The sequence below is a fragment of the Daphnia pulicaria genome, chromosome 4 (genome assembly GCF_021234035.1).
Source record: "Daphnia pulicaria isolate SC F1-1A chromosome 4, SC_F0-13Bv2, whole genome shotgun sequence".
In the NCBI taxonomy this organism is placed as follows: domain Eukaryota; kingdom Metazoa; phylum Arthropoda; class Branchiopoda; order Diplostraca; family Daphniidae; genus Daphnia; species Daphnia pulicaria.
The window spans coordinates 16,663,006-16,674,767 of NC_060916.1; positions in this window are offsets into that span (position 1 = coordinate 16,663,006).

An 11,762-nucleotide genomic window follows, 5' to 3' on the forward strand; every position below is an offset into this window, starting at 1 on the left:
GATGTGCGTTTTTCTCAAACTTTTTGTTCATGATTTGCTCTATAAATTTACTTATTTAATAAACTTGAAATGATGTATTGGACATTGATTTACACATCGTGTAATTAAAAAATGGTTTTAACAAGTGAAAAAAAATATTATAGCAACTTCAAGTGCTGAGCTGTTCTCTGCTGTGCTCTACTGTGCTCTGGCGTGCACTGGCGAGCACTGGCGTACTCTGGCGTGCTCTGGCGTGCTCTGGCTTGCTCTGGCGTGCATTGACTTGCTTTGGCGTGCACTGGCGTGCTCTTGCGTGCTCTGGTGTGCACTGGCGTGCTCTGGTGTGAATTGGCGTGCACTGGCGTGCACTGGCGTGCTCTGGCGTGCACTGGCGTGCTCTGGCGTGCACTGGCGTGCTCTGGCGTGCACTGGCGTGCTCTGGCGTGCTCTGGTGTGAATTAGCGTGCACTGGCGTGCATTGGCGTGCACTGGCATGCTCTTGTGTGAATTGGCGTGCTCTTGCGTGCACTGGCGTGCTCTTGCGTGCACTGGCGTGCTCTGGCGTGCACTGGCGTGCTCTGGCGTGCACTGGCGTGCTCTGGCGTGCATTGACGTGCTCTTGCGTGCACTGGCGTGCTCTTGCGTGCACTGGCGTGCTCTGGCGTGCACTGGCGTGCTCTGGTGTGAAGTGGCGTGCTCTGTCGCGCACTGGCGTGCTCTGGTGTGAATTGGGGTGCTCTAGCGTGCATTGAATTGCTCTGGCGTGCACTGGCGTGCTCTGGCGGGCACTGGCGTGCTCTGACGTGTACTGGCGTGCTCTGGCGTGCACTGGCGTGCTCTGACGTGTACTGGCGTGCTCTGGCGTCCATTGACGTGCTCTAGCGTGCACTGGCGTGCTCTGGTGTGAATTGGCGTGCTCTTGCGTGCTCTGGCGTGCTCTGGCGTGCACTGGCGTGCTCTGGTGTGAATTGGCGTGCTCTGGCGTGCACTGGCGTGCTCTGGTGTGAATTGGCATGCTCTGGCGTGCACTGGCGTGCTCTGGTGTGAATTGGCGTGCTCTGGCGTGCATTTAATTGCTCTGGCGTGCACTGGCGTGCTCTGGCGGGCACTGGCGTGCTCTGACGTGCACTGGCTTGCTCTGGCGTGCTCTGGCTTGCTCTGGCGTGCACTAGCGTTTTCTGGCGTGCACTGGCGTGCTCTGGCGGGCACTGGCGTGCTCTGGCGTGCACTGGGGTGCTCTGGCGTGCACTGGGGTGCTCTGGCGTGCACTGGGGTGCTCTGGCGTGCACTGGCGTGCTCTGGCGTGCACTGACGTGCTCTGGCGTGCACTGGCGTGCTCTGGCGTGCATTGACATGCTCTGGCGTGCACTGGCGTGCACTGGCGTGCTCTGGCGTGCACTGGCGTGCACTGGCGTGCACTGGCGTGCACTGGCGTGCTCTGGTGTGAATTGGCGTGCTCTAGCGTGCATTGAATTTCTCTGGCGTGCACTGGCGTGCTCTGGCGTGCACTGGCGTGCTCTGGCGTGCACTGGCGTGCTCTGGCGTGCACTGGCGTGCTCTGGCGTGCACTGGCGTGCTCTGCCGTGCACTGGCGTGCTCTGGCGTGCACTGGCGTGCTCTGGCATGCACTGGCGTGCTCTGGCGTGCACTGGCGTGCTTTTGCGTGCACTTGAGTGCTCTGGTGTGAATTGGCGTGCTCTGGCGTGCACTGGCGTGCTCTGGCGTGCATTGAGGTGCTCTTGCGTGCACTGGCGTGCTCTGGTGTGAATTGAGGTGCTCTGGCGTGCACTGGCATGCTCAGGCGTGCACTGGCGTGCTCTGGCGTGCACTGGCGTGCTCTGGTGTGAATTGGCGTCTTCTGGTGTGCACTGGCGTGCTCTTGCGTGCACTGGCGTGCTCTTGCGTGCACTGGCGTGCTCTTGCGTGCACCTGCGTGCTCTTGCGTGCACTGGCGTGCTCTTGCGTGCACTGGCGTGCTCTTGCGTGCACCTGCGTGCTCTTGCGTGCACTTGCGTGCTCTTGCGTGCACTGGCGTGCTCTGGTGTGAATTGGCGTGCACTAGCGTGCACTGGCGTACTCTGGTGTGCATTGGCGTGCTCTGGCGTGCACTGGCGTGCACTGGCGTGCTCTGGCGTGTACTGGCGTGCTCTGGCGTGCACTGGCGTGCTCTGGCGTGCACTGGCGTGCTTTGGCGTGCACTTGCGTGCTCTGGCGGGCACTGGCGTGCTCTGGCGTGCATTGACGTGCTCTTGCGTGCACTGGCGTGCTCTGCTATGCAGAACTCAAGTGCTTGACAATAGAAATCCATTACCCGACAATAGAACTCAAATAACTTGAATAATTTTTAAAAATTCAAGTGCTGTGATGTGCGTTTTTCTCAAACTTTTTGTTCATGATTTGCTCTATAAATTTATTGATTCAATAGACTTGAAATGATGTACTGGACATTGATTTACACATCCTGTAATTAAACAATGGTTTTTAAAAGTGAAAAAATATTATAGTAACTTCAAGTGCTGAGCTGTTCTCTGCTGTGCTCTACCTTGCTCTTGCATGCACTGGCGTGCTCTGGCGTGCACTGGCGTGCTCTGGCGTGCACTGGCGTGCTCTGGCGTGCACTGGCGTGCTCTGGCGTGCACTGGCGTGCTCTGGCGTAATCTGGCTTGCTCGTGCGTGCATTGACGTGCTCTGGCGTGCACTGGCGTGCTCTGGCGTGCTCTGGCGTGCCTTAACGTGCTCTGGCGTGCACTGGCGTGCTCTGGTTCGAATTGGCGTGCACTGGCGTTCACTGGCGTGCTCTGGCGTGCACTGGCGTGCTTTGGCGTGCACTTGCGTGCTCTTGCGTGCACTGGCGTGCTCTGGTGTGAATTGGCGTGCTCTGGTGTGAATTGGCGTGCTCTGGCGTGCATTGACGTGCTCTGGCGTGCACTGGCGTGCTCTTGCGTGCACTGGCGTGCTCTGGCGTGCATTGACGTGCTCTTGCGTGCACTGGCGTGCTCTGGCGTGCACTTGCGTGCTCTGGCGTGCTCTTGCGTGCACTGGCGTGCTCTGCTATGCAGAACTCAAGTGCTTGACAATAGAAATCCACTACCCGACAATAGAACTCAAATAACTTGAATAATTTTTAAAAATTCAAGTGCTGTGATGTGCGTTTCTCTCAAACTTTTTGTTCATGATTTGCTCTACAAATTTATTGATTCAATAGACTTGAAATGGTGTACTGGACATTGATTTACACATCCTGTAATTAAACAATGGTTTTTAAAAGTGAAAAAATATTATAGTAACTTCAAGTGCTGAGCTGTTCTCTGCTGTGCTCTACCTTGCTCTGGCGTGCACTGGCGTGCTCTGGCGTGCTCTGGCGTGCTCTGGCTTGCTCTGGCGTTCATTGATGTGCTCTGGCGTGCACTGGCGTGCTCTGGCGTGCTCTGGCGTGCACTGGCGTGCTCTGGTGTGAATTGGCGTGCACTGGCGTGCACTGGCGTGCTCTGGCGTGCACTGGCGTGCTTTGGCGTGCACTTGCGTGGTCTGGCGTGCAATGGCGTGATCTGGCGTGCATTGACGTGCTCTTGCGTGCACTGGCGTGCTCTGCTGTGCACTGGCGTGCTCTGGTGTGAATTGGCGTGCTCTGGCGTGCACTGGCGTGCATTGACGTGCTCTTGCATGCACTGGCGTGCTCTGGCGTGCACTGGCGTGCTCTGGCGTGCACTGGCGTGCTCTGGCGTGCACTGGCGTGCTCTGGCGTGCTCTGGCTTGCTCTGGCGTGCATTGACGTGCTCTGGCGTGCACTGGCGTGCTCTGGCGTGCTCTGGCGTGCCTTAACGTGCTCTGGCGTGCACTGGCGTGCTCTGGTTCGAATTGGCGTGCACTGGCGTGCACTGGCGTGCTCTGGCGTGCACTTGCGTGCTTTGGCGTGCACTTGCGTGCTCTTGCGTGCACTGGCGTGCTCTGGTGTGAATTGGCGTGCTCTGGTGTGAATTGGCGTGCTCTGGCGTGCATTGACGTGCTCTGGCGTGCACTGGCGTGCTCTTGCGTGCACTGGCGTGCTCTGGCGTGCATTGACGTGCTCTTGCGTGCACTGGCGTGCTCTGGCGTGCACTTGCGTGCTCTGGCGTGCTCTTGCGTGCACTGGCGTGCTCTGCTATGCAGAACTCAAGTGCTTGACAATAGAAATCCACTACCCGACAATAGAACTCAAATAACTTGAATAATTTTTAAAAATTCAAGTGCTGTGATGTGCGTTTTTCTCAAACTTTTTGTTCATGATTTGCTCTATAAATTTATTGATTCAATAGACTTGAAATGGTGTACTGGACATTGATTTACACATCCTGTAATTAAAAAATGATTTTAAAAAGTAAAAAAAATATTATAGCAACTTCAAGTGCTGAGCTGTTCTCTAATGTGTTCTACCGTGCTCTGGCGTGCAATGGCGTGCTCTGGCGTGCTCTGGCGTGCTCTGGCTTGCTCTGGCGTGCATTGACATGCTCTGGCGTGCACTGGCGTGCTCTGGCGTGCTCTGGCTTGCACTGGCGTGCTCTGGTGTGAATTGGCGTGCACTGGCGTGCACTTGCGTGCTCTTGCGTGCACTGGCGTGCTCTGGTGTGAATTGGCGTGCACTGGCGTGCACTGGCGTGCTCTGGCGTGCACTGGCGTGCTCTGGCGTGCACTGGCGTGCTCTGGCGTGCACTGGCGTGCACTGGCGTGCTCTGGCGGGCACTGGCGTGCTCTGACGTGCACTGGCGTGAACTGGCGTGCTCTGGTGTGAATTGGCGAGCACTGGCGTGCCCTGGCATGCTTTGTCGTGCACTTGCGTGAACTGGCGTGCTCTGGCGTGCACTGGCGTGCTCTTGCGTGCACTGGCGTGCTTTTGCGTGCACTTGAGTGCTCTGGTGTGAATTGGCGTGCTCTGGCGTGCACTGGCGTGCATTGAGGTGCTCTTGCGTGCACTGGCGTGCTCTGGTGTGAATTGAGGTGCTCTGGCGTGCACTGGCATGCTCAGGCGTGCACTGGCGTGCTCTGGCGTGCACTGGCGTGCTCTAGTGTGAATTGGCGTGCTCTTGCGTGCACTGGCGTGCACTGGCGTGCTCTTGCGTGCACTGGCGTGCTCTTGCGTGCACTGGCGTGCTCTTGCGTGCACTGGCGTGCTCTTGCGTGCACTGGCTTGCTCTTGCGTGCACTGGTGTGCTCTGGTGTGAATTGGCGTGCTCTAGCGTGCACTGGCGTGCTCTGGTGTGAATTGGCGTGCTCTGGCGTGCACTAGCGTGCACTGGCGTGCTCTGGCGTGCATTGACGTGCTCTGGCGTGCACAAGCGTGCTCTGGCGTGCTCTGGCGTGCACTGGCGTGCTCTGGTTTGAATTGGCGTGCACTGGCGTGAACTGGCGTGCTCTGGCGTTAACTGGCGTGCTCTGGCGTGCACTGGCGTACTCTGGCGTGCTCTGGCGTGCGTCGACGTGCTCTTGCGTGCACTGGCGTTCTCTGGTGTGAATTGGCGTTCTCTGGCGTGCACTGGCGTGCTCTGGCGTGCATTGGCGTGCTCTGGCGTGCAATGGCGTGCTCTGGCGTGCTCTGGCGTGCTCTGGCTTGCTCTGGCGTGCATTGACATGCTCTGGCGTGCACTGGTGTGCATTGGCGTGCTCTGGTGTGAATTGGCGTGCTCTGGCGTGCATTGAATTGCTCTGGCGTGCACTGGCGTGCTCTGGCGTGCACTGGCGTGCGATGGCGTGAACTGGCGTGCTATGGCGTGCACTGGCGTGCTCTGGCTTGCTCTGGCGTGCATTGACGTGCTCTGGCGTGCTCTGGCGTGCTCTGGCTTGCACTGGCGTGCGCTTGCGTGCATTGACGTGCTCTGGCGTGCTCTGGTGTGAATTGGCGTGCTCTGGCGTGCTCTGGTGTGAATTGGCGAGCTCTGGCGTGCATTAAATTGCTCTGGCGTGCACTGGCGTGCTCTGGCGTGCACTAGCGTGCTCTGGCGTGCACTGGCGTGCTCTGGCGTGCACTGGCGTGCTCTGGCGTGCACTGGCGTGCACTGGCGTGCTCTGACGTGCACTAGCGTGCTCTGGCGTGCTCTGGTGTGAATTGGCTTGCACTGGCGTGCTTTGGCGTGCATTTGCGTGCTCTGGCTAGCACTGGCGTGCTCTGGCGTGCATTGACGTGCTCTAGCGTGCACTGGCGTGCTCTGGTGTGAATTGGCGTGCTCTGGCGTACACTGGCGTTATCTGGTGTGAATTGGCGTGCTCTGGCGTGCTTTGGCGTGCACTTGCGTGATCTGGCGTGCACTGGCGTGCTCTGGCGTGCATTGACGTGCTCTTGCGTGCACTGGCGTGCTCTGCTATGCAGAACTCAAGTGCTTGACAATAGAAATCCACTACCCGACAATAGAACTCAAATAACTTGAATAATTTTTAAAAATTCAAGTGCTGTGATGTGCGTTTTTCTCAAACTTTTTTTTCATGATTTGCTCTATTAATTTATTGATTCAATAGACTTGAAATGGTGTACTGGACATTGATTTACACATCCTGTAATTAGAAAATGGTTTTAAAAATTGCAAAAAAATATTATAGCAACTTCAAGTGCTGAGCTGTTCTCTAATGTGTTCTACCGTGCTCTGGCGTGCAATGGCGTGCTCTGGCGTGCTCTGGCGTGCTCTGGCTTGCTCTGGCGTGCATTGACAAGCTCTGGCGTGCATTGGTGTGCATTGGCGTGCTCTGGTGTGAATTGGCGTGCTCTGGCGTGCATTGAATTGCTCTGGCGTGCACTGGCGTGCTCTGGCGTGCACTGGCGTGCGATGGCGTGCACTGGCGTGCTATGGCGTGCATTGGCGTGCTCTGGCTTGCCTTTGGCGTGCATTGACGTGCTCTGGCGTGCTCTGGCGTGCTCTGGCTTGCACTGGCGTGCTCTGGTGTGAATTGGTGTGCTCTGGTGTGAATTGGCGTGCTCTGGCGTGCACTAGCGTTCACTAACGTGCTCTGGCGTGCACTGGCGGGCTCTGGCGTGCACCGGCGTGCTCTGGCGTGCATTGACGTGCTCTGGCGTGCACTGGCGTGCTGTGGCGTTCTCTCGTGTGAATTGGCGTGCATTGGCGTGCACTGGCGTGCACTGGCGTGCTTTGGCGTGCACTTGCGTGCTTTGGCGTGCACTGGCGTGCTTTGGCGTGCACTTGAGTGATCTGGTGTGAATTGGCGTGCTCTGGCGTGCACTGGCGTGCTCTGTTGTGCATTGACGTGCTCTTGCGTGCACTGGCGTGCTCTGGCGTGCACTGGCGTGCTCTAGTGTGAATTGGCGTGCTCTTTCGTGCACTGGCGTGCTCTGCTATGCAGAACTCAAGTGCTTGACAATAGAAATCCACTACCCGACAATAGAACTCAAATAACTAGAATAATTTTTAAAAATTCAAGTGCTGTGATGTGCGTTTTTCTCAAACTTTTTGTTCATGATTTGCTCTATAAATTTATTGATTCAATAGACTTGAAATGGTGTACTGGACATTGATTTACACATCCTGTAATTAAAAAATGGTTTTAAAAAGTAAAAAAAATATTATAGCAACTTCAAGTGCTGAGCTGTTCTCTAATGTGTTCTACCGTGCTCTGGCGTGCAATGGCGAGCTCTGGCGTGCTCTGGCGTGCTCTGGCTTGCTCTGGCGTGCATTGACATGCTCTGGCGTGCACTGGCTAGCTCTGGCGTGCTCTGGCTTGCACTGGCGTGCTCTGGTGTGAATTGGCGTGCACTGGCGTGCACTTGCGTGCTCTGGCGTGCACTGGCGTGCTCTGGTGTGAATTGGCGTGCACTGGCGTGCACTGGCGTGCTCTCGTGTGAATTGGCGTGCTCTGGCGTGCATTGAATTGTTCTGGCGTGCACTGGCGTGCTCTGGCGGGCACTGGCGTGCTCTGACGTGCACTGGCGTGAACTGGCGTGCTCTGGTGTGAATTGGCGAGCACTGGCGTGCCCTGGCATGCTTTGTCGTGCACTTGCGTGAACTGGCGTGCTCTGGCGTGCACTAGCGTACTCTTGCGTGCACTGGCGTGCTCTTGCGTGCACTGGCGTGCTTTTGCGTGCACTTGAGTGCTCTGGTGTGAATTGGCGTGCTCTGGCGTGCACTGGCGTGCATTGAGGTGCTCTTGCGTGCACTGGCGTGCTCTGGTGTGAATTGAGGTAATCTGGCGTGCACTGGCATGCTCAGGCGTGCACTGGCGTGCTCTGGCGTGCACTGGCGTGCTCTAGTGTGAATTGGCGTGCTCTTGCGTGCACTGGCGTGCTCTTGCGTGCACTGGCGTGCTCTTGCGTGCACTGCCGTGCACTGGCTTGCTCTTGCGTGCACTGGCGTGCTCTTGCGTGCACTGGCTTGCTTTTGCGTGCACTGGCGTGCTCTGGTGTGAGTTGGCGTGCTCTAGCGTGCACTGGCGTGCTCTGGTGTGAATTGGCGTGCTCTGGCGTGCACTAGCGTGCACTGGCGTGCTCTGGCGTGCACTGGCGTGCTCTGGTTTGAATTGGCGTGCACTGGCGTGAACTGGCGTGCTCTGGCGTGAACTGGCGTGCTCTGGCGTGCACTGGCGTACTCTGGCGTGCTCTGGCGTGCATTGACGTAATCTTGCGTGCACTGGCGTTCTCTGGTGTGAATTGGCGTGCTCTGGCGTGCTCTGGCGTGCTCTGGCTTGCACTGGCGTGCGCTTGCGTGCATTGACGTGCTCTGGCGTGCTCTGGTGTGAATTGGCGTGCTCTGGCGTGCTCTGGTTTGAATTGGCGAGCTCTGGCGTGCATTAAATTGCTCTGGCGTGCACTGGCGTGCTCTGGCGTGCACTGGCGTGCTCTGGCGTGCACTGGCGTGCTCTGACGTGCACTAGCGTGCTCTGGCGTGCACTGGCGTGCTCTGGTGTGAATTGGCTTGCACTGGCGTGCTTTGGCGTGCACTTGCGTGCTCTGGCTAGCACTGGCGTGCTCTGGCGTGCATTGACGTGCTCTAGCATGCACTGGCGTGCTCTGGTGTGAATTTGCGTGCTCTGGCGTAAACTGGCGTTATCTGGTGTGAATTGGCGTGCTCTGGCGTGCTCTGGCGTGCACTGGCGTGCTCTGGCGTGCACTGGCGTGCACTGGCGTGCACTGGCGTGCTCTGGCGTGCTCTGGCGTGCACTGGCGTGCTCTGGCGTGCACTGGCGTGCTCTGGCGTGCACTGGCGTGCTCTGGCGTGCACTGGCGTGCTCTGGCGTTCACTGGCTTGCTCTGGCGTGCACTGGCGTGCTCTGGCGTGCACTGGCGTGCTCTGGCGTTTACTGGCGTGCTCTGGCGTGCACTGGCGTGCTCTGGCGTGCACGTGCGTGCTCTGGCGTGCACTGGCGTGCTCTGGCGTGCATTGGCGTGCTCTGGCGTGCACTGGCGAGCTCTGGCGTGCACTGGCGAGCTCTGGCTTGCTCTGTCGTGCTCTTGCGTGCTCTGCTACGCAGAACTCAAGTGCTTGACAATAGAAATCCACTTCCCGACAAAAGAACTCAAATAACTTGAATAATTTTTAAAAATTCAAGTGCTGTGATGTGCGTTTTTCTAAAACTTTTTGTTTCATGATTTGCTCTATAAATTTATTGATTCAATAGACTTGAAATGGTATATTGGACATTGATTTACACATCCTGTAATAAAAAAATGGTTTTAACAAGTGAAAAAAATATTATAGCAACTTCAAGTTCTGAGCTGTTGTCTGCTGTACTCTACCGTTCTCTGGCGTGCTCTGGCGTGCTCTGGCTTGCTCTGGCGTGCACTAGCGTGCTCTGGCGTGCAGCGGCCTGTTCTGGCATGCACTGGCGTGCTCTGGCGTGCTCTGGTGTGAATTGGCGTGCTCTGGCGTGCACTGGCTTTCTCTGGCGTGCACTGGCGTGCTCTGGCGTGCATTGACGTGCTCTTGCGTGCACTGGCGTGCTCTGGCGTGCTCTGGCGAACTGGCGTGCTCTGGCGTGCATTGACGTGCACTGGCGTGCTCTGGCGTGCACGTTCGTGCTCTGGCGTGCACGTTCGTGCTCTGGCGTTGATTGACGTGCTCTGGCGTGCACTGGCCTGCTCTGGCGTGCACTGGCGTGCTCTGGTGTGAATTGGCGTGCTCTGGCGTGCACTGGCATGCTCTGGTGTGAATTGGCGTGCACTGGCGTGCTCTGGTGTGAATTGCCGTGTTCTGGCGTGCACTGGCGTGCTCTGGCGTGCACTGGCGTGCTCTGGCGTGCACTGGCGTGCTCTGGCATGCACTGGCGTGCTCTGGCGTGCTCTGGCGTGCACTGGCGTGCTCTGGCGTCCACTGGCGTGCTCTGGCGTGCATTGACGTGCTCTGGCGTGCTCTGTAGTGCTCTTGCGTGCACTGGCGTGCTCTGGCGTTCTTTGACGTGCTCTGGCGTGCACTGGCGTGCTCTGGTGTGAATCGGCGTGCTCTGGCGTGCCCTGGCGAGCTCTGGCGTGCTCTTTCGTGCTCTGGCATGCTCTATTATGCAGATCTCAAGTGCTTGACAATAGAAATCCACTACCCGACAATAGAACTCAAATAACTTGAATAATTTTTAAAAATTCAAGTGCTGTGATGTGCGTTTTTCTCAAACTTTTTTTTCATGATTTGCTCTATTAATTTATTGATTCAATAGACTTGAAATGGTGTACTGGACATTGATTTACACATCCTGTAATTAGAAAATGGTTTTAAAAATTGCAAAAAAATATTATAGCAACTTCAAGTGCTGAGCTGTTCTCTAATGTGTTCTACCGTGCTCTGGCGTGCAATGGCGTGCTCTGGCGTGCTCTGGCGTGCTCTGGCTTGCTCTGGCGTGCATTGACAAGCTCTGGCGTGCATTGGTGTGCATTGGCGTGCTCTGGTGTGAATTGGCGTGCTCTGGCGTGCATTGAATTGCTCTGGCGTGCACTGGCGTGCTCTGGCGTGCACTGGCGTGCGATGGCGTGCACTGGCGTGCTATGGCGTGCATTGGCGTGCTCTGGCTTGCCTTTGGCGTGCATTGACGTGCTCTGGCGTGCTCTGGCGTGCTCTGGCTTGCACTGGCGTGCTCTGGTGTGAATTGGTGTGCTCTGGTGTGAATTGGCGTGCTCTGGCGTGCACTAGCGTTCACTAACGTGCTCTGGCGTGCACTGGCGGGCTCTGGCGTGCACCGGCGTGCTCTGGCGTGCATTGACGTGCTCTGGCGTGCACTGGCGTGCTGTGGCGTTCTCTCGTGTGAATTGGCGTGCATTGGCGTGCACTGGCGTGCACTGGCGTGCTTTGGCGTGCACTTGCGTGCTTTGGCGTGCACTGGCGTGCTTTGGCGTGCACTTGAGTGATCTGGTGTGAATTGGCGTGCTCTGGCGTGCACTGGCGTGCTCTGTTGTGCATTGACGTGCTCTTGCGTGCACTGGCGTGCTCTGGCGTGCACTGGCGTGCTCTAGTGTGAATTGGCGTGCTCTTTCGTGCACTGGCGTGCTCTGCTATGCAGAACTCAAGTGCTTGACAATAGAAATCCACTACCCGACAATAGAACTCAAATAACTAGAATAATTTTTAAAAATTCAAGTGCTGTGATGTGCGTTTTTCTCAAACTTTTTGTTCATGATTTGCTCTATAAATTTATTGATTCAATAGACTTGAAATGGTGTACTGGACATTGATTTACACATCCTGTAATTAAAAAATGGTTTTAAAAAGTAAAAAAAATATTATAGCAACTTCAAGTGCTGAGCTGTTCTCTAATGTGTTCTACCGTGCTCTGGCGTGCAATGGCGAGCTCTGGCGTGCTCTGGCGTGCTCTGGCTTGCTCTGGCG